This window comes from Dipodomys merriami, unplaced genomic scaffold, assembly GCF_024711535.1.
Source record: "Dipodomys merriami isolate MVZ:Mamm:240054 unplaced genomic scaffold, mDipMer1.0.p SCAF_20, whole genome shotgun sequence".
NCBI classification, from domain to species: Eukaryota; Metazoa; Chordata; class Mammalia; order Rodentia; family Heteromyidae; genus Dipodomys; species Dipodomys merriami.
In genome coordinates, this window is record NW_027203382.1 from 5,259,811 (window position 1) to 5,284,403 (window position 24,593).

A 24,593-nucleotide genomic window follows, 5' to 3' on the forward strand; every position below is an offset into this window, starting at 1 on the left:
ATCAGCAAAATTACAAGATTATGGACACATTATAAAATATAATAACAGCTATTCCCTGGCAAGTGTTAAGCTTGTGAACGTTTCCATCCATTGATGGTTTCACATGGCAATATATACTCAAGGTATTATTCAGTTAAGTTTATTCACTGTTGTATTTTATAAAAGTCAAACATAGCCAGGTGCCAATGCCTTACACCAATAATCCTATCTGCTCAAGAGGCTGAGATCTGAGGATCAGAGTTCAAAGTCAGTCCAGGAAAACAAATCTGTGATACTAACTTCAATTAAACAGCAAAATTAGGCAGAGTGCCACTGGTGCTCACATGGTAGAACTACAGCTTAATTAGTAAAAGCCAAGAGAGAGCAGAAGTTCCAGAGCTTAATCCCTGGTATTGCACACACAAAAAAATGAAAAAATCAAGAAGTAGAATATATGTTTAGTACTTGTTTCTCAGAGCAATAATAACAATCTTTATTCTTAAAAACAGGCATCATGATACAAAAGTATTTTGTTCTAACTATCTATCTGTCTGTCTGTCTGTCTGTCTGTCTAGTACTAGAGCTTAAACTCAGGTCCTTGAGCTCACTAGATAGTGATGTTCTATTTCTGGGCAAATACACCCAGCCCTCTCAGTTTAGTTATGTTTTTGACATACATCTTTCATTTTCACACAAACTGGCCTCAGATTGTCAGTCTTCTACCAGCACCTCCAAAATTATAGAGATTACAGAATGTAACACCATGAACAGTCTTTCTTACTTTTCTTTCTTTTCTTCCTTTTCTTTCATTCCTGCTTCCTTCCTTCTTTCCTCCTTCCTTCTTTCCTTCTTTCTTTCTCCTTTCCTTCTCTCCCCTCTATTTCTCCCTATCTCTATGTGTCTCTGTGTCTCTTTGTGTCTCTGTCTGTCTGTCTCCTCTCTCTCTCTGTCTCCCTCTCCCTCTCCCTCTCCCTCTCCCTCTCCCTCCCTCCCTCTCTCCCTCTCCCTCCCTCCCTCTCTCCCTCTCCCTCCCTCTCCCTCCCTCTCCCTCCCTCCCTCCCTCCCTCCCTCCCTCTCTCTCTCTCTCTCTCTCTCTCTCTCTCTCTCTCTCTCTCTCTCTCCCCCCCCCTCTCTTCCTCCCTCACTTTCTTTTTGTCAGTCCTTCGACTTGAACTCTGGGCCTGGGCACAATACTAGGTTCCTTTTGCTTTAACACTTGAGCTACTTCTGGCTTTTTCTGTGATTAATTGCAAAGAAGAGTCTCCTAGACTTTCCTGCCTGAGCTGGTTTCGAAGTGCTATCTCAGACTTAGTCTCCTGAGACTAAATGGCTAGTCTAGTGGCTCACAGGTGTGAGCCACTGGTGCATGGCTTCTATTTATTTATTTATTTATTTATTTAATTTATTATTTGAGTGTGTGTGTGTGTGTGTGTGTGTGTGTGTGTGTGTGTGTGTGTGTGTGTTTCCTGAGGCATGAATTTAGGGTTTGGGCCCTGTCCCCGAGGTTTTTATACATAAGGCTAGCTCTTTACCAGGTTCAGCCTCAGCTCCAATTCTGTCTTTTGGTTGGTTAATTGGAAGTAAGAGTCTCACAGGCTTTTTTTCCCCCTAACTGGCTTTGAACTGTGATCCTCAGTTCTTAGCTTCCTGTGTAGTAGGATTACAGTTATGAGCCACTGATACCTGACTACAGACTAGTTCTTGTCATGAAGTTTCACTAGTCTTTGTTCAGGTTCAGCCTCAGGATGTGATCCTTTCAATGTTTGCCTCTTAGAGTAGTCAAGATTATAAGCATGAGCAGCTGTATTCAGCCCATGTTTTCCTTTCTTAAATAGTTGCTGAATGTCCAATAGTCTAATTTTGCATTTTCTAAAGAAACTCACTTCTAAATACTTCAACAAAAGTATGCAGAAATGAGAGGGGAAAGAATGAGAAAGCCAGTTGTTAGGAAGCATTGAGACCAGGAGGTGGGTGTGAGGAACCACAGAAACTTGAAATATACATTATCCATTTAAAGTGGAAGGCCAGAACTCCATCTTGTCAATTCTACAACATATATCTATGGTATTCTTGACTTTTTTTTCTAATACTGAAGAAAGCTGACAAAGTATATTTTGAAGTTACTAGTCTATGAAGTTTTGCTCATGTCCTATTTATAACAAGAAGGTTGAAAAAGCTAAGATGCTCAGAATGATCCCCACACTTTGAAACTAGTCATGAACAAATGGAAAGAAGAAAGAATCATTTGAGAATTTTTCTAAGTACTGGGTTCCTATCATTTCATATACTAATTACCGATAATCAAATTAAAATCTAAAAGCTACATATTAGTGATTTTTTTCTTTTTAAAAAATGTTTTATTATTATTAAGTAGTTGTACAAAGAGTTTGCAATTCCATGTCAGGTTATGATTATAATGCATATTGATCTATGTGTTTTATTTAATCATTCCCCTCATCCATTATTCCCACTCTTATCTCTACCCTCAAGTTATGCAGTTCAATTTTTACATACTATACATTGAATATAGCAATTGCATTTGCTTGTTCTTCCTCTCTTCATTTGTATTTTTTCCAATAAGATACTCACTAGGCACTATGTTAAAAATGAACTATACTTGTGGGGGAGAGGGATCTGGAGGGAAAGATTGGGAAAAAAATCAGAGAAGAGGAGGCACTGCTCAAAAAGGAATGGACTCATTACCTGACTTATGTCATCACAACCCCTCTGTACATCACTTTTCAAAAAATAAGTAAATACATTTAAAATTTTTAAAAATATTTAAAGTTAAACTCTTGGGCATCTGGTAAGAATTAGATGTACCAACCTTTTAACTCTCTGTCTCTGTCTGTCTGACTGACTACCTCTTCTCTCTCCTCTCTCTTCTCTCTTCTCTCCCCTCTCCCAGAGTTTTTTTAATTTAAATTTTATTGCAAAGGTGATGTACAGAGGAGTTACAGTTGCATAAATCAGGTAATGGGTACATTTCTTCTTAAACAATGTCACAATTTCCCACATTTTCCCCCAGTTTTTCCCCTCCCAACCCCTCTATGCCCAAGTTGTATAGTTTATTTTCAAAATAGTGTCTAGTGAGTATCACTGCTGAATTGGTTCACTCTTTGTCCTACTATTTCAGTGCATCCCCCACCCTAAATCAGATAAACTTATGTGCAAGACAAAGAGTACAGAAATCTGTCATTCCCTCCCCTCTACTCTCTTTTCCTTTCCTCTTCTCTCTTTCTTTGTGCTGGAGATCAAACCAGAACCTTATACATACTAGGCAAGCACTGTACCCTTAATCTATACCCCACTCCAATTTTAACTCTTTTGAAAGGACTTTTGTGCACATTGCTGAATTCTTCTAAGAATATTCCTAACTCAGGAATAAAGTGAAGCCAGCCCTTTTATGGGGAGAACTCAAACAGAATAGAATCCCCTGTAGCTATTAACCTACATCCACACAAGTATACCACTGCTTACCCTGGAGCAAACAGTTATCCTGGTACAGGGTAAGTACAAGAAATAGAATTAATTTCTAGGAATCTAGTTCTTAGTTATAAAATTTCTACCATACTCAACTAGCTTTGCAGAAAAATATCTGAGTGAACCAAAAATATTATTAATTTTTTTACATTTTTTATTGTGAAAATACTGTACAGAGGGGTTACAATTACATGGGCAAGATAGTGAGTACATTTCTTATCAAGCATTGTAGCCTCCTCTTTGTTTCCCCTTCCCATCCCTTCCCAGCCTCCCCACGCTCCCCTTCCCAGTCCTCCCCCCCCCCACCAAAGTTGTAAAGTTCGTTTTTGACACGACAACTTGTATTTCTCATTGTTGCAATGGGTCCACCTGTATCCTTATTTAAATGACTTGTTTTTCCCCTTCCCCTCCACAAATTATACCAACATCAAATACAGTGAAAGCAGGGGTTATACTGTGGGGGAGGGACATACAAAGCAACAAAGAAATAATCTTATAAATGTGTTAGAAACAAATGCATGAAAGAAAAAAAACATTTAAATACATAAATTATTTTTAAATGTAATTCCAGAAATTGGGCTATCAAAGATGGGAAATCATTCTCTAGACACAACTATGAATGGCCTTAAAGTCTGAAGACTGTTTTCTTGACAACCACACTATGGTTATTGTACTTATTATTTTTATATTTTTATTTCAGAATGTATGCCACATTGAGTTAAAAAATGTGGTATATCAAGAGATATAAGACAGAAGTAATAGATAGAGCAAAAGATATAATGAAGATTCAAGCTGGGCTCTGGTGGCTCACATCTGTAATCCTAGCTACTCAAGAGGCTGATATTTGAAGACTGAGGTTCAAAGCCAATCCAGGCAGAAAAGTTCCCTGAGACTCTTATCTCCAATTAACCACTCAAAAACTGAAAGTGGTGCTGTGGCTCAAGTGGTAGAGCACTAGTCTTGAGCACAAAGAGGCTCAGCTCAGGGACAGTGCCCAGGCCCTGAGTTCAAGCCCCACAACCAACCAAAAAATATGAAGATTCAAAATTCATCCTTTGCTGCTCTTCTTCTATGAAGAAATAATGCTTATAACGAGGCACCTGTGGCTCATGCCTGTAATCCTAGCTACTCAGGAGGCTGAGCTCTGAAGATCACAGTTTAAAACCAGACTAGGCAAGAAAGTCAATGAGACTCTTATCTCCCCAATAAACCACAAGAAAACTGGAAGTGGCTCTGTGGTTTAAGTGGTAGAGCGCTCACCTTGAGCTGAAGAGCTGAGGGACAGTGTCCAGGATCAGAGTTCAAGCCCCATGACTGACAAAAAATTAATTAAGCCAGGATAAATATTATTTGTAGCATTTCCTCTGGAAATGACAAAAGAAATAATAAACTTGCAATCAATTCTTTAATGTAAGCCAATTTTGGATTACTTCTGCAAGCCATGTATGTAGACATACTTTTATGCTTTCAATGACATTAATGCGTTATATATAACCATGTGTTAAAAGAAGTGAAAATTTTAAATAGTGATACAAAACAAAACATAGTGGCAATAGGGACTTGTAAATTCGTATGTATTATTACAAATTTTTACAAATCTATATCCATTAACCCATGTACCTGGTTTACCTCTTAAAAATGTATTTATCAGGAAAAAATAATACACTTTTCCAGATGAACAATAGAAAAATTTCAATATACATAAAAATTGCAAGTATTTCCCAAGTGTGTATTATAATTCTTAGATAAGGGAACTATAACTTCCAGCATCAATATTTAGTACTATAGAGCTGTGTTTATGATGCAGTGCAGACAGGGTGGAATGGCTAGCTTTGGGATCTCCCATGAGTCACTTATTGTTATTTGCCTGCCATGATAAAACAGCAAGCAGCAAAAGAAAGAGGTGGACTTAAGTATTGAAATGTTCAGTTAAAGTTTCATGGTAATGGCAGCACATTTTACAAGGTCAGCAATAACTGGATGCTGTTAGAAATGGAATGCTAGTATAGAACTTACTAGATTCGAGTTGCTAGCTCTTCATGTTATGAAACTATGAAGTATAGTAATTCAGAAATTGTCAGATGATTAAAAAATGTTTTCCTTTTAACTTCTTTCCTTATCTTGGCAACATGATCAAATGCTTTATGTAACTATTTGAAAAAGGATATAGTATCATTGAATTCTGAAAACTTTCTTCCTCTGAGATCATAAAGTCAGCACATAGATATTACAAAATGAGTTAGCTATTAGATTGAACATCTATTTTGCTAGTCAAAGCATACAAGGAATCTATATTAAAGTATATATGCCTATCTAGTAGTACATCACAGTCTCAGTATGTGATTGTGCTTGCTTAGGAAAGTTTAGCAGGCATAGGGGTCATCATACCATAGACTGCACAGCTTTCAGGCTATGTATTTCCACTAGGAAATACATAACTTACATAAGCATGAATATAAATTAAATTCAACCATAAATTAAATTCAACCATGACCATGCCAGTAATGTGAACATTAAAAAAGTATGTGTGACTAGAAATTAAAATGATGTTCTAAATCAAAAAACTTTAAAATATTATTTAACTTACCTGTGAACACCATTTATGAACAGACTAATTTTGTTCTGATTAGCATATGCCATCATTTTATTACTATCTTTTGTATTTTATACAACAGAAATTAAAAAAAAACTTAGTTCCTGCTGGGAGCCAAAAGCCCATGCCTATAGTCTTTCATACTTGAGAGGTGGAGATCTGAAGATTGTCATTTTAAAGCCATTTCCTGCAGAAAACATCAAGAGACAAGAGACACCATCTCCAAAGTATCCAGCAAAAAATTCTAGGCTCAATGTTTGTCTCAAATGGTAGTGGGCCAGCCAATAAAGCAAACAAAAGGATGAGGAGTTGAGTGTTCATGACTGTCATAAGCAAAATATAGTCTACACAATGAAAGAAAGTATCTTTGGTTGTGTGTTCTAATAATGTTATTCCTCATGGACAGGCAAGGGAAAACTGCTATTTAACATCACACTAATTTGCAGGATGTGTAATCTCATTTGAAGGCAACACATTTTAATGTGTTTAACTTAGTAAAGTAAATTAAGAACTTAATTATCTTATTCTTTGGAAGTTTGTATAAGTCAGAATATTTTGCTCATACTTCCTCTCTACAAATAGTATAGATTTTACAGTGGATGCAAAGGATATTCAAGAAATTATATAATGGGATTGCTGGGTCATAGGGGAGTTCTATGTGAAGTCTTTTGAGGAACCTCCATACTGCTTTCCAAAGTGGTTGAACAAGTTTACATTCCCACCAACAATGAAGTAAGGTTCCTTTCTGTCCACATCCCCTCCAGCATCTGTTGTTAGAGTTCTTGATTTTTGCCGTTCTAACTGGAGTGAGGTGATATCTCAATGTTGTTTTGATTTGCATTTCTTTTATGGCTAGGGATGTTGAACATTTCTTCATGTGTCTATTGGCCATCCTTCTTTCTTCTTCAGAGAAGCTTCTCTTTAAGTCTTTCGCCCATTTATTTATTGGGCAGTTGTTTCTTTGAGGATTTGTTTTTGGGGGGTTTAATTTTTTGAGTTCCAAGTATATTTTAGATATGAGACCCTTGTCTGTTGTATGGCTAGTAAAGATCTTCTCCCAATCCGTGGGCTTTCTATTGATCTTGCTAGCTATGTCCTTTGCCCTGCAGAAGCTCTGCAACTTTATGCAATCCCATTTGTCCAACCTTTCTTTGATTTGTTGTGTTTCCGGGTCTCTATTCAGAAAATTTGGGCCTGAGCCAAGGAGACCTAGGGTTTCTCCTATTCCATCCTGTAATGTTTTCAGAGTGTCTGCTTTGAGTTCAAGGTCTTTGATACATTTGGAGTTGATTCTGGTACAGGGTGATATATAAGGATCTAGCTTAAGCAATCCCACTTTTGGGCATTTACCCAAATGTTTACAAACAAGATCACACTAAAGCTACCGGCACAACTATGTTTATTGCAGCATTATTTACCATAGCTAAGATATGGAACCAACCCAGATGCCCCTCAGTAGATGAATGGATCAAGAAAATGTGGTATATATACACAATGGAATTCTATGCCTCCATCACAAAGAATGACATTGCCCCATTTGTTAGGAAATGGAAAAACTTGGAAAAATTATATTAAGTGAAGTAAGCCAGACCCAAAGAAACATAGGTCCCATGGTTTCCCTTATTTGTAATAACTAGTAGATGTATGAGTCAAGTGGAAAAGGTCAGATAATGTGATGTCAGGAAAATGAACCCTTAGATATGTATTTTAATGTTTTTTCTTTTATGCATGTGTTTCTAACGCATTTATAAGATTATCTCTTTGTTGCTTTGTATGTCCCTCCCCCACAGTATAACCCCTGCTTTCACTATATTTGATGTCAGTATAACTTGTGGAGGAGATGGGGAAAAACCAGTTGTTTAAGGATACAGGTGGACCTGTTGCAACAATGAGAAGTACAAGTTGTCATGTCCAAAACGAGCTTTACAATGTCGGTGCTGCGGGAGGGGGGGGGGAGGGGAGGGAAGGAGAAGGATTGGGATTGGTATTGGGGGGCAGGGGGGAGGCTGGGAAGGGATGTGAAGGGTAAACAAAGAAGGAGGCTGCAATGCTTGGTAAAAAATGTACGCATTATCCTGCCCATGTAATTATAAATCCTCTGTACGGAATGTTCACAAATAAAATAAAATTAAATTAAAAAAAAAGAAATTATAAAATGGCAGAAATATGTAGAAGTATGCTTTTTTGTTGTTTTTGCAAAATTTACCTATCTCATTTTAAAAGAAACTAAGCCCCCCTGAATGTTACATACAAAACACAAATGTAGGTGAATAAAAGGTATAGAACAGAGAATGACTAAGGGCCTAATTTGAAGGCAGGAAAGTGTGCTAAGCTCTTAGATTTTCTTTTTTATATCCTGTGTCCAATCTTTGATCAGTATAAACCTGAAAATTTGTTGCATATTCCCTACCACCAGAAAGAAAAATAAAAGTCAATCAGAAAGAGAGAATAAGACAGAAAAATAATTCTCTTTCTAGGATGTTAGTAAAACAGAAATAGATCAACTCCATCAAACAGCACGGGAAAGGTTGTGGTGTTGCCACCTCCATCTCCTCTAACACAGGGAGAGTGAGGAGTCTGAACTTCCCTTTAATGAGGTTGGAATGAATCATCCAACATTTCTAAAGACTAGAAACATCCCAGTGAGAGCCTGGGTTTCCATCTGCTGACTGGAAATGAAGCCACTCTGATCACTCTGCTATCAGCGGAGGGGGAATTTCCCGGGTCTACTAGAGAGCTTCCTGCTCTGCTCTAGCAATAAATGAAGACAAATTCTACCATGTCAGTGAGACAATGTGAGGAAACAGAGGTGTGCTAGAGAAACATAAGACCAAATAGAGATATATAGAAAGCTGAGTTAAATGTAAATGTGAAATCTTCACATATGTGTAACGTAAACATAAATGTAAAATCTTAATAGGTGTAATTGTATTGAACATTGAAGGTTTGGAACCATACAATTTTATAGAATGCTTAAATGTATTTCCTACAGGGGAATAAGTACAGGGGAATAAATGGTTGTACAATTTTTACCCATGAAACCAGAAAAATATTACATAAATACATTCAGCATTGATTTACCCCATCTTTCTAACTCCTGTTACTCCCCAAAAGCACATAAATCCCATTGTACACACACACACACACACACACACACACACACACACACACACACACACACACACACTCACATTTGAAGTATGAGTGCATAGAATATATACATTTCTATAGGTTAAAGTAAAACAATCTTTGTCATGTTGGGCACATAATTAGTAATAGTTTGCAGGTAAATTTGATGATGATGATGATGATGTGTGTGTGTGTGTGTGTGTGTGTGTGTGTGTGTGTGTGTAAGAGAGAGAGAGAGAGAAATAGAGAGAGAAACCTGTGTATATAAATGTGAGAATCTGTGGGGAAAATTCAAATTTTATCTCTTATAATGTAAATACATGTCTGCAAAGAAGCCCTTATATAATGAAAAAATATCCCCATAGACTAACTACAAGAATATCAATGGCAATATTTTTTACAATAAAATAAAGCTATGTAATGACTTAAAATATTTGTGTATAAACTATTGGTGAAATGAATGCCTGTACATTTACAGAACTAAATATCCATTTTAATCATGATAATGTTACATATTTTTTTTCTTGGAGGGGTACTGGAGATTGAATTCCCAGCTTCACAGTTGCTATACAGGTGCTACAAAGTGATCCATACTCCAGCGGTGTCTGTTAAAATAAATAATATAGATGATATGTTGCATGTCATCATGCTCATATGAAGCTCACATTCAAATTCTACTACTACTTCATTCCTTGGATTAAGTTATAGAATCTCTAATATATATATGTATATGTACATATATCAAGTATATACCAGCATAATACATTATATATGTATATATATTTATGCACTGGTACACATATATATGTATACATATAGATTGTCTGGTATGAAATACAAATATACGCACATGTACATATATATTTATATGTACATAAATATACAGGAAATTTTATACTAAGTATTTAAGAGGTTTATTTTTTGGGCTAAAGGATGAATGGAAAATAATAACCTAATGAACATTTGGTACATATCATTTACATAATAAACGAAAATAGAAAATGACCACGTATCTACAAAAATTAGTTGGGTTCCCATTAAGTCATCTTTGCCTAAGTAAAGCACACATGTCTTTGAGCTATATGGTAAGTATATGGCTTTATTATATATCTATCTATTTTCTACCTATTTTTCTATCTGTCTGTAGATAACATTTATCTCTCACCTATCTGAGACAGAACATTACTATAAAACCTCAGCAGGCCTGAAATTCAAGATGTTCCTCCCTCATGTGACTTTGTAGATATATAACAAAATACTCTCTTTTAAAGTATTTGTTTTAAGAAAGGTTTATTTGTCATAAGTATTATGATTGTTGGAAAAATCAAGAGGTAGAATTATAACTTGTTATAGGGACTCTCAAGTATTTTAATTAAATTTATTTCAAGAGGATATATACAATAAAACGATAAAATATTAAATGGTGTAATGGATTGTTTCACACATTTATGTATCATGTCATGTTTAAATAATGGAGCATATGCATCTCCTCAAACACTCATCTTTTTTATGATGAAGACTTCCTGAGTTCTTCTGGATTTTGGAGATGTATAGTACTTTGCTACTATCTATAATCCCCCTACTGTGCCCCAGAACTCTCAAGCTACGTACCCTTACATTTTAGTCTCCACAATACTCACTTGCCCTCCTCTCCTTCCACCTTACCACCTTCCTGTGGCCTTGGTATCAACCATCCTATGCCCAACTTTTATATAATTTCTCCTCTTACTGTGGTCATGGGTACTTGTCTTCTTTACCAAACTTATATCAATTGATATAATTCCTATTCTATCCATTTTGTCATTGATGTTAGAATTTCATTCCTTTTGTGTATGTTAATATTTCATTGTGTATATATATTGCATCAGTTTTGTGAGTTTTTTTGTTGTTGGGGTAATTCCTGTTAAGCTAGAAAATGGGTACAATGCTGTTGTCTTTCTTTTATGTATACTAAATATGTATATATGTATAATTTTATTATTTAGTTAGTTTACAAATTGAGTGGAAATTCGTGGGTCATAAATATTCTGCTTGGAATGGAGTCTCATGCCTGTAATCTCACCTACTTGAGGCATGTAGAGCAATAGTACAAGGTCCCCTCAGGTAAAGCATTTGCAAGATTCTACCTCAACAAACATTCTGGGCATGATGGTACAAGTTGGTAATCACAGCTACATGGGAGATGTGATCAGAGTCTGAAGTCTCCACGGGCAAAACATGTAAGTCTTAATGTGAAAAAAATAACTAAAACAAAGAGGGCTGGTGTGTGGCTCTCGTAGTAAACTATCTGTTTAGTGAGCACCAGGCCCTAAGGTAAATGAGAGAAAGAGAGTACGAGAGAGAAAGAGAGAGAGAGAGAGAGAGAGAGAGAGAGAGAGAGAGAGAGAGAGAGAGAGAGAGAGAGAGAGAGAGAGAATTAGAAAGTCTCTTACCACACCCCTTATATGTGATGATTTTTAAGTAGTTTGTAGGCAAAGTTAAGTTCAATAGATTTGATGTTTTTGTCATCCAATGTTTCTGGCTTGACCCCTCCAGTTATGTGTGTTGGTGTGAGTGTGAGCCAACAGGTAAGGTAGAAGTGTGTAGTATCAAATAAGAAACAGCATTTAGTGCAATTTATAAATACTTGTGCCCCAGTTCCAAGAAAACAGGAAGATATAAAGATCTCACAATAATTCCTTCATATGGAGAATCATTGCTCCTGATTGGAACTCTGTTAAAAAAAAGTCAAACATTGATTTACTTCTGGTGCTGTGATTTATTAATATGTCTTCTCCAGATTCCAAACCTTTCTTTTCATCCTATTTTGTTTTATATCAAGAAGTGATGTCAATCAAAAAATAAGTAATGGACTTAATGTTATAGTAATATGATGTTTATAAATTTATGAAAATCTTTTGCAATAAATATGTGGATTAATGATAACTATTGTAATTTTTCCTCTACATTGCCATAACTGAATGTACTGCTCAGCATAAATAACAGATCATTAAATATTGTATATAATTGAATTTAAATGAATTGCCTTTTATCTATGTTTCTTTGGGGTTTTTTAATTGGCTTTATTAATGTATACAATTTGTAATAATGGTAAAGAATGAATCTGAGTAACCTAATTTTTCACTATGAATATTTACTGATGGTTTAATTGAATATTTTGATTTATTTAATAATAAAAATTCAATCTGGGTGAATGTATAATTATCTTATAAATATTCATGATAAAAATTAAAATAACAGATGACTTTAAGAGACTTTATTAAAATATGTAATTAAGTGGCCCTCACAAATTTTTGCATCTAAAATATACCTAATAGACACAGGAAAATGACAGAAAACAAATGGATGAAAATTGTAAAGGAAGAAATTGGAGATACATTAAAAAAACAGAAATATGGGAGAGGCCAGTAGAGAGCTAAGAATTTAGTAGTTTCTCATGCCTGGGCGTATGATGTAGAGACAGAAGAGAGGAGAAACACATTTTGATTGTCAACAAAAATTCTAAGGAACTTTGTATTTTCACATTGATGGTGTAAGTAATGTAATTCAATCCATAAATTGTTTGTAATTGTAAATATGAAACATTGAACTAATTTCAATGTGATTGATCCAAAAAGCACAGTCAAGGAAATAGGAAAATAGGAAAAATATGTTATCTGACTTAAATATATTAAAAATGCATTATCTGATCTAAAATATACTTTTCCTACTAACTCCATATTGTAAATTAGAAAAGTCTTAAAAATTAAAAATGTAAAAGAATAAAGCATATTCAAAGTAAATTTTTTCTTACACTTGTTTAGTGGCAGAAAGATATGTGGATATGTATAATATTCTGTATGTACATTTCTGTTGTTTTGCATAGCATCAGTTGTTCCCTCTTTCCCATTTGCCTTCCCTCTCATTGCTGCCATTAAGTTGCTTAGTTCATTTTTTTGGGGGGGGGGGTCGGGTCATGGGACCTGAACTCTGGGCCTGGGTGCTGTCCCTCAGCTCTTCAACTCAAGGCTAGTGCTCTACCACTTGAGCCCCAGCGCCACTTTCGGCTTTTTTCTTTTTGCTTATGTGGTGCTGAGGAATCGAACCCAAGGCCTCAGGCATGCAAGGCAAGAGCTCTACCACTGAGCCAAGTTCCCAGCCCATGGCTGTCACTCTTATATAAGAGTTTTCTGTTTACAATGACAGTTCTTTGAGAGTAAGAAGCATACTAGTTGACATCCAGCAATTATTCATCAATTTCTAAAACTACTGTCATTAACATAGACTTATATTTTGGTATATTTAGTTAATTATACCATTGTTTTCAAAGACCAAAACCTGTCAGACGACCAACCAAATATGCAGGGTAGGAAGTTCATGATTTATTAGTTCTTAATTTTAGCTAGAAGTGAGAGTTAAAATAAGAAATTTATTCTGAACTTGGTGATGAATATCAATAATCCCACCTCCTTGGGAGGTAGAAATAGATAACTGTGAGTTCTAAGTCAGATTGGGATAAGTTATTACGACTCTGGAGATGTAGATCAAGCAGTAGAGTAGTTGTCTAGCAATCATGAAGTCCTGAGTTTAATCTCAAGTATTACACACAAGAACACACACACACACACACACACACACACACACACACACACACACACACACACACACACACACACAAAGAAGAAATTTAGTTTGAGCCAGGTGCCAGTGACTCACAACTGTAATCCTACCTAATCAAGAGGCTGAAATCTGAAGATAGCAGTTCAACGTCAGCCCAGTCAGGAAAGCATTTAAGATTCTCATCTTCAATTAACCACCAGAAAACTGCAAGTGTAGCTATGGCTCAAAGTGTTAAACTCTAGGCTTGAGCAAAAGAGCCCTGTGACAGTGCCTGGGCCCTAAGTTTAAGCCTCACAAGTTTGTTAAAGACTGTAAATCAGGTAACATGTCATAATGTACATGTAATACAGAAGATGACATAGATTCCTATCATCATTGGGCAAACTTGGTTATGAAATGCTTGTGATGTTTGTTATGTATGTTATATATTTAAAATGTGTATTTTAATATTATTGCACATAATAACATATTAGAATATATCATATACATATCAGATTCTATAATATAGAATGCATATAAATTTTATGTATTATGTGTATTATACTCTATATAGATTAGTATTACAATGTATAAATATCACTTACAAGATATTTTCAAAATAAGAGTTGAACTTCAATTCAGAAGTATACATTTCTACTCTCAGCTTTGATTTTAAAATAAGGACAAACTTACTTAAGAAGTTTCCATTTACTTTTCTTGGAATTTATTTATAGGGTTAAAGAATATATGAAAAGTGTATTTGCTTTGCTTTTATAATATTGTCATCTTAAAGGACTGATAATAAAACTATAAAACTACCCATTTTAATTAGAACAGTCATGTAGACACAGGGTTTTGCTTACAATTTTAGGTTACAATGTAATTACTATGAATCTCTGATTTTAAAAAAAGTAACCTTGCACTAAATTCAAACATCCTTATAATTGGAGTCTTATAGTCTTTGTCAAATACTAATGATAACTTATTAATGATGAGTCACAATTTTAATCAGGAATGCCTGAAACAGTCATGTCCTGAGAATATTTTATCTGTCACAGCCTCTAGCTACTGATTTTATCTGTAATAAAATCTCCATCACAAAGCTAATGAAACCAGGATTCTTGTCTCAGGACAAACCGATAATAAAAAAAATTTGAAAGAGAAAATTGAGTTTGTTCCATATTTTAGCTATGGTAAGTATTTCTGCAGTAAACATGGTTGTACTGATAGCTTTAGTATAGGCTTATTTGTGGTTATTTGGGTAAATTCTCAGAAATGAGATTGCTGAGTTATGGGCGTACTCTATGTTTAGTCTTTTGAGGAACCTCCATAATGCTTTCCATATTGGTTGATGCCCCTCAGCAGATGAATGGATCAAGAAAATGTGGTATATATACATAATGAAATTCTATGCTTCCATCAGAAAGAATGACATCACCCCATTCATAAAGAAATGGGAAGAGTTGGAAAAAAATCATATTAGGTGAAGTAAGCCAGACCCAAAGAAACATAGATCCCATGGTTTCTCTCATTGGTAATCGTATGTGTCTGGGACAGTCTTAGCAGATGAACAGAATAGCTCAATAGCTATGTATATCTGACCACATAGGATGATGATAAGTGAAATGGCTCTAAGATATGGAAACAAGAGGTTTTCTTTGTTATTTTTAGTATACTATATGATTTCTTTTTTCTTTTGTGTTTTTTCCTATGGTTTACCCCTTGTTGTCACTATATTTGATTTTGGTACCCTGGGTATTGTATCTGAAGTATCTGGGTATTGTATCTGGGTATTGTTTATCTGAAGTAGGGAAGGGAAGGGGAACAAGAAAATGGTGAGACAAAGGACAAATGGTGAACTCATGCAACAGCGATACTCAAAGTTGGGAATGAACTCCACAATTTGGAAGGAGATTGGGAGGAGGGAAAGTGGGAGAAAAAATGAGGGAGGGGCTAACAAGCTTGACAAGAAATGTACTCACTACCTTATGTATGTAACTCTAACTCCTCTGTACATCAATGTGACAATTAAACCTAAATTTTTAAAAATTGGCTACATAGCTCTAGAAAGCATGTAAACTGAGTTGCATTTATCAAAATAACAACATGAAGAATGTTTGGTAGAGTTTACACCTGTTGATTATTCTGAAAATGATTGTTTCACTTTTAATTTCATTTTATTTTAAAGATGCTATACAGAGGGATTACAATTACATGAGTAAGGTAATGAGTACATTTCTTTTTTTTAATATGTTCTTTTAATTGTAGAACTACAGAACAGAGGGGTTACAGTTACATGAGGAAGGTAATGAGTACATTTCCTATCGAGCATTGTTACCTCCTCCTTTGTTTTTCTCCTACCATTCTTTCCCTCCCAATTCCTCTCTCTCCCCCTCAAGTTGTAAAGTTCATTTTTAACATAGTGTCTTGTACATCTCATTGTTATAATGGGACAACCTGTATCCTTATGTCAAAAGTTATATACTTATGACCATATAAGATGATCTTAAGTGAAATGAACCCCCAAGATTGTGACACTACTTTTTGTTCTATCTTGCTATTGTTTCTAATGTATTTAAAATGTACCACCTGATTTTTTTGTTTCTTTTGTATGTTCTTCCCCCATGGTATAACCCCTGTTTGCACTGTATTTGATGTTGGTGCCCTGCATTTAATAGATACATTTTTCTAATTTGGGGAAGGAAAGGGAAACAACAAAATGCTGAAATAAGGATACAGAATGAGTACATATCTTGTTGAGCATTGTTACCCCCTCCACTGTTTTCTCTTACTATCCTTTCTTTCCCCTACTTTCTACACTCCTCCCACTACCCCCGAAGTTGTAAATTTCATTTTCAACAAAATGTTTTATGAGTATCATTGTTGCAATGGGTCATCCTGTGTCCTTGTTTCAGTATTTTGTTATTACCCTTCTCCTCCCAAAATTAGATAAAAGTATATACAAGATGCAGGGTATCAAAATCACAAATAGAGTGACAACAGGTGATATATGACATAGGGAGAAGAAAAGAAAAAAATCACATAGTACATTAAAAACAACAAAGACAAAGAAAAACCTCTTGTGTCTATATCTTTAGTCATATGGTCATATGTTCATAGCTTTTGAGCTTTTCTGCTCTTCTGATAAGATTATACTAGACATATACTAATTATTGCAAATAAGGGACACCATGGGACCTATATTTCTTTGGTTCTGGCTTACTTCATTTAATATAATTTTTCCAAGTCTTTCCACTTCCTAACAAATGGGGTGGTGTCATTCTTTCTGATGGAAGCATAGAATTCTCGCGCGCATACACACACACACACACACACACACACACACACACACACACACACACACATCACATCACATCACATTTTCTTGATTCATTCATCTACTGACGAAAATATCTGGTTTGGTTCCACATCCTAGCTATGCTGAATAATGCTGAAATAAATATAGTTGTGCTACTAGATTTAGTATGGCCTTGTTTGTGATCATTTGGGTAAATGCCCCAGAGTGGGATTGCTGGGTCATAGGGGAGCTCTATGTGCAGTCTTTTAAGGAACCTCCATACTGCTTTCCAGAGTGGCTGAACAAGTTTACACTCACACAAATAGTGCAGTAGGGTTCCTTTTTGGCCACATCCCCTCCAGGATCTGTTGTTATTAGATTTCTTTTTTTAATATATATTTTTTATTGTAAAGATATTGTACAGAGGGGTTACAGTTACATGAGCAAGGTAATAAGTCCATTTCTTATCAAGCATTGTTACTCCCTCCTTTGTTTTTCCCCTACCATCCCTTCCCTCCCCACCTCCCCAACTCCTCCCTCTCCTCAAAGTTATAAAGTTCATTTTCAACATAGTGTCTTGTATACCTCATTGTAACAATGGGTCATCCTGTATCCTTATTTGAATATTTTGTCATTTCCCTTCCCCTCCGCAAATTAGAAAAATATATATACAAGATGCAGGGCACTGGAATCAAATACAGTGACAACAGAGGTTGTACCAAGGGGGAAGAATGTACAAACGAAACAAAAAAAATCACATAGTACATTTAAGTACATTAAAAAGAACAACAAGAAAAATAAAATCTCTTGTGTGCCTATCTTGGGGTTCATTTCACTCAGCATCAGTTTATATGGTCATATGTACAAAGCTTTTGACTTCTTCTGCTTGTCCTAGACATATACTAATTATTGCAGATAAGGGAAATCATGGGACCTATGTTCCTTTGGGTCTGGCTTACTTTACTTAATATAATTTTAATATATACTTTTATTGTAAATATACTGTACAGAGGGGTCACAGTTACACAAGTAAGGTAATGAGTACATTTCCTATCGAGCGTTGTTACCCCTCCTTTGTTTTTCCCCTACCATACCTTCCCTCCTCACCTCCCCAACTTCTCCCCTCCCCTAAAGTTGTAAAGTTGGTTTTCAACATACTGTCTTATACATCTCATTGTTACACTGGGTCAACCTGTATCCTTGTTACAGCATTTTGTTATTTTCCTTCCCCTCCCCAAATTAGAAAAATGTATAAAGATGCAGGACACCGGAATCAAATACAGTGAAAACAGGGGCTATACTGTGGGGGAAGAATATACAAAAAAATCACAAATACATTATAATTACATTAAAAATAACAGCAACAAAATAAAACCTCTTGGTTCCTATCTTGGGGTTCATTTTCCTTAGCATCATCTTATGTGGTCATATATATATATATATATATATATATATATATATATATATATATATATAGCTTTTGACCTTTCCTTTCTATATGTATACTAGTTATTGCAGATAAGGGAAACCATGGGACCTATGTTTCTTTGAAATTATTATATTTCTTGATTATAGCCATTCTAACTGCGTTGAGGTGGAATCTCAATGTTGTTTTGATTTGCATTTCTTTTATGTCCAGAGAACTTGAACATTTCTTCATATGTCTACTGGCCATTCTTAATTTGTCTTCAGAGAAATCTCTCATTAAGTCTTTAGCCGACTTATTAATGGGGCAGTTGTTCCTTTGAGGATTTATTTGGGGGTATTTATTGTTTCTTTATATGTTTAATTTTAAAATGATTTTAGTCTGTGAAGATTTTACTAAGTTTTATAGAAAGCTTAGCAATTGAATTCAAGTATAATATGCAAAATTATTTTGATTAGTAAGCTTTTTTAAACATGATAATTATTAGAATGCTTAAAAATATTGAGTTAATTATAACAACAATAATTTCTTCTTACAGTATTTCCAGTTATACCTAAGGAAATCATTTCATATCCATGAGCTGAATCTCATAATTTATATTCTCATGGACTCTTGCAACACAAAATGAGTATTAGATTCCAGAAGAAATTAAATACTTTTTAAAGCTGAATTGTTAATAATATGCATTTTTTATTGTGGAAATACCATACAGAGGGGTTACAATTACATGGGCAAGGTCCCTTCCCATCTCCCTATTGCCCCCTCTCTCCTCCAAAGTTGTAAAGTTCATTTTTCAACATAACTCTTGTATATTTCATTGTTGCAATGGATCCACCTGTATCCCTATTTAAACAATTTGTTTTTTCCCTTCCCCTCCACAAAGTATACCAACATCAAATACAGTGAAAACATGGGTTATACGGTCCGGGAGGGACAAAGCAACAAAGCAACAAAGAAATCATCTTATAAATATGTTAGGAACAATAGCAAGAAAGAAAAAACATTTGAATCCATTATTGAAACTGCATATATATGCATCCAGAAAACCATCCTGACAATTAACAGAAAGAATATATTCAACATCCTAAAATGTTTTCTTGTGGTCCAGTGTATTATCTGCCTTGGGATTCTCTCCAAGGACTCCTTCTCAAGTGACAACTGCTCTTATTTCTGTGCATTTATAGTTTTTTAACAAATGTAATGACACAATATTCATATTTCATATGATTTATTTAACTTGAAACAAATGAGATTCAACAGCATTGTATGTATACAGATGGGTAAATGTTTTTTCAATTGTTGAATGGCATTACTTTCAAGAAAGTGTTAGTTTACTTATTTACTTACTTGTTGATGAGCATATAAGTGGTTTCCATGTACAAATCACTTTCCTTGTTTAATTACTACTTTCTATATGCAGTATTGAAAATTTAACCAGGGCCTCTTAATTGGTAGGCAAGCACTCTACCACTGGATCCATGTCTCCAGTGTTTTAATTTCCCTTGAGTGAACACCATATAGTACAATAGCTAGACCATCTAATAGATGTACTTTGATTGCATAGGCAAATATCAAATTGCTTAAAATCAATTATATCTTTTTTCCCACCAATAATGTCTGAATGTTCTAGTTCAATTATATTTCAGTCCTTTCATTTTTCCTGAATAATATGGCTCTACTGCTTTCATTTTTAGCAATTGCAATATATATTTCACAGTATCTTATTTCCATATTTCATTTTAGTTTGCACTTTTACTATCCAAAGTTGCTAAACACAATGTTGTGCTTATTAATTAGCCCAAAATGTTTTCTGACAAAGAGCAATTTATAATTTTGTCTCATATTTAAGCTGGATTGTTTGCTTTCTCCTTAATATTTGACTATGCTTTAGATATTCCAGTTACAGTCTTTGATCTGACATATAACTTGTAAATAATTTGTTGCATTCTGTATTTTTTCATTTATTTTCCTCATAACAGACATTTTTAATGTGATAAAATAAATTTAATCAAGTTTTATTTTGCTGTTGCTGTTTTTTTTCTTTTGGAGTCTTTTTGAATCTCCAAATTTCTTCTTAACCTAATGTATAGATAGTTTCAGTTGGATTGATCATTTTAAGTTTTTTTAAAAAATTTATTTATTTTATGTATTTATTGTAAAAATAGTGTGCAGAGGGGTTACAGTTACATGAGTAAGGTAATGAGTATATTTCCTATGGCATTGTCACCTCCTCCTTTGTTTTCCCCCTACCATCCCTTCCCCGCACCTTTCTAACCCCCTCTCCCCCCCCAAGTTGTAAAGTTCAAAGAAACATAGGTCCCATGGTTTCCCTTATTAGCAATAACTAGTGTTAAGTCTAGAACAAGCGGAAAAGGTCAAAAGCTATGTATATATGATCATTTTAAGATTTTATATTTCAGCTTATAATCTGTTTTTGATTTCTGATTTTCATGTTTACTATGGATCAATGCTCATTGTTTTTTTTGGGGGGGGTGTCGGGTCGTGGTGCCTGAACTTAGGGCTGGGCGCTGTGCCTCAGCTCTTCAGCTCAAGGCTAACGCTCTACCACTTGAGCCACAGCGCCACTTCCGGCTTTTTTTCTTTTTGCTTATGTGGTGCTGAGGAATCAAACGCAGGGCCTCATGCATGCAAGGCAAGCACTCTACCACTGAGCCACCTTGCCAGTCCCCTCAATGCTCATTTTTGTTGACTGTAGATAGCTGTTTCCATGTGTTGAGACTATACTTTCTTCTATTAATTTGTTTTAAACCTTTTAAACATATATATTTCTGAAATATGTCTTGTTCCACTTATGTTACATTTTATGAAATAAACTTTTGTCATAAATTTTATTTCTATATAGTGTCACAAAGTGATGTACTCTTCATTCTACAAATTCATTTTTTTTGAGGAAATGTCCTAGTGTTCTTGAACTTTTGTGTCTTTCTATGAATTTCAGACTTGGTCAGTTACATCAAAATAGGACCAGATATTTTATTTGACTATAATAAAATTCATACAACAATTTAAACTTAATATTTTAACAATACTAACCTTTCTGGCTTATGAATACATTATACTTCTCTACTTTTAGTTTTCCTTTCTTTTTCTCTTGGACTACTTTAAATATTAATTCCTGAATATTGGTATCTATTATACACAAATATAGCTAACTTAGTAAACTGATCTTGTATACTGTATGTTTTTATTAGTTATTACAATTGGTTATATATTATATTTAATTCTCCACACAGAGGAGTATATTACATGCAAACAAATATAAGATTTTACTTCTCTCTTTTTTAAAATGTATTTTCCCCTTTGGATTTCACTAGCTAGACTCAATACAATGTTGAATAGATGTCTATTTCCTGAACTATCGGAGAACATATTCAGATTTTATCATTAAGAATGCTTTTAGTCAGAGGCAGGTATGGTGGAGCACACCTGTTATCCATCTACTTTAGAGGTGGAAAGAAGAGCACCATGATTTGAGGCTAATCTGGTCAAAGTTAACAAAATTTAGTGTACCAAAAAGCTGGGTATGTTAGTGGGCATCTCCAGTCCTAGTTGCTCAGAAGGACTAGATTGTTGTGAAATTAATAGATAAAAGCAGAAAGAAGAGAATGTTGTTAGTTTAGTTCTGATGTAAATATTTATTTTTGAGACTCAGGCGTTGCCTTATATATCTATTTTGCTAAGAGTTTTTAGAAGGAATAAATGTCAGACCTTATGAATCTTGATTAAATACAGAGGCAGAAGAAATATGGTTGCAACTGAACTTAGAAGACTGGAAAAAATGTTCAATTATTAATTAAATGGCATATGATTTTGAGTGGTTTTGTAGTGTCTTCATGAATCAAGAAATAATCATCTTTTAAAATGTCTATTTTATTGTAAAGATGCTATACAGAGAGGTTACAGTTACAGGAGTAAGGAAATGAGTACTTTTTTTAATAATTGAAGGTGTAAATACTGATTTTGAAGTGTTGAATAAGTTGTGTTTCACTAGATTCACAGTGGAAATTTTTTAGGGTAGTATTTGGGGCTAAGGACTTAATGCTGTTTTCTGAGTAAATAGCATAGATCTCAAACATCATTATTGACCACTGAATGCTTTACAAGTTATATCACACCCCAAAATGAAAATAACTGCTAATTAACTCAATGGAAGTTTAAAAGTGAAACTAGAACTCTTAAGGAAAATTTACCTGGGTTTGAAACCATTTGAAAGGCAGTAAACTGTGAATTACAAGTCACTTTAAGCTATGTATACAATTTCCAAATGGTCAAAATAAAATAAGAGAAATCCAAATTAACCCTCAAATTTGGAACAAGTATTTTGTTTCCTTCTTTCATTTTTTTCTATTATGACTAAGTGGTCAGATTTTTAGATAGTTACAATTTAATGTGATACCAAGGTGCAGAAACACTGTATTAAAATGTAGAAGAGAATTTAGCTCCACCAAATGATGGTTTCATATAAGTCTGAAGTAATCTTGGAATAGCTGAGGAAGAAATCTTTCTGCCTTTGGTTATATAAAAGGATCAGAATTAATGGTTCTACTGGGTGTTTTATTGTTTTATTTTTATTAAGTAGCAACACTGAAGTGGCAAGCATGTAGTTCTTTCTAATTATTATGTGTTTTTTTTTTCATCCAAACTCATTGAGCCAACACTGTAGTTCTTGTCAGAAAATAACATTGCATAGGCATGGTATCATGTTTTGAAAGAGTTTAGCTCATAAACATAGATAATAACTGTATGTCAGTCAATGACATTACAGATACTAGAAAATGAAAAGGTTAACAACCCTGATTTGATAATTACATATATCCAATTATCAAATAATGCCCTGAAAATAGGAACATTTTAAATAATAATTACTAATTTTAAAATTGACATGTGATATAAGTAAAATATTCAAGAAACACATAAATTCAGTTTTGGTGTTAGAATTATTGTTAATTTAAAAATTATTGTAAGTTATATAACCTGAGATCATAAATACAAATGAGCAGTGAAGAATATCTACCCTGTCATACAGGTGTATAATTCAGTAGAATTAATTAACTACAATCTTCATGTGAGAGCCACTTAGGTTACCACATGGCAGCCATTCTGGTTATTAGACAGACTGTCATCACATCACAGTGTTTATGTTTACCAATCCTTTGTTTTGTTTACCAATTACTTCAAAGCACAAGAATGATGATGGTGGTTTTGGACACCTCAGTGAGAGGTGGCAAGTACTACCTTTCACAAATAAAAAGAGTAGTATGCTGAGGTTGCTAAGATCTATGCTAAGAACAAGTCTTTTTGCCATAATAGTATGGAAAAATAAGCAACAACTATAGCCCTCGTGAATGGTAAGTGCTTAGTTAAGACAGAAAAAGCACTAAAGTTGTGTATTCATGCATGGGGATAACAGGAATTCTTGGAATTTATCTTCTCATGTATAAAGTAAGGGAATGCAATAGTTCAATTTTTGTTACCATTATTTATGACAATGTTACATAAAAACCATGAGCATATAATTTTAACACACATTCTTTGATTATTAATAATATTAAACTAGTCCTGACATATAAAATTGAATGGGTGTTAGAAAAATATCTTTATAAAATTTTGCAAAAAGACACAAGAGCAAAGACAAATCAGATAAGGACTTTGATTTTTCTTACCTTATGATAGAGATGAGAGCTGGCATGCAGATAAGGGGTTGATGGTTGTGTTTGTTTTACAAAGATAAGGAAGTGGGGCTGGGAAGTGGCTCAGTGGTAGAGCGCTTGCCTTGAATGCATGAGGCCCTGGGTTCAATTCCTCAGCACCACATAAGCAAAAAGAAAACAGCCGAAAGTGGCGCTGTGGCTCAAGTGGTAGAGCTCTAGCCTTGAGCTGAATCGCTGAGGGACAGCGCCCAGGCCAAGAGTTCAGGCCCCACCACCGGACCCCCCCCCAAAAAAAAGAAAAGAAAAAAAAAACAAAGATAGGGAAGTGAGTGAAGATGGGCAGAATCTTAGTTGTATATAGAAAGGAATTTAGGAAGATATAATTTTGGTCAAATTAACCACATTGAACTAATTAGACTAATTAAATTATAACAC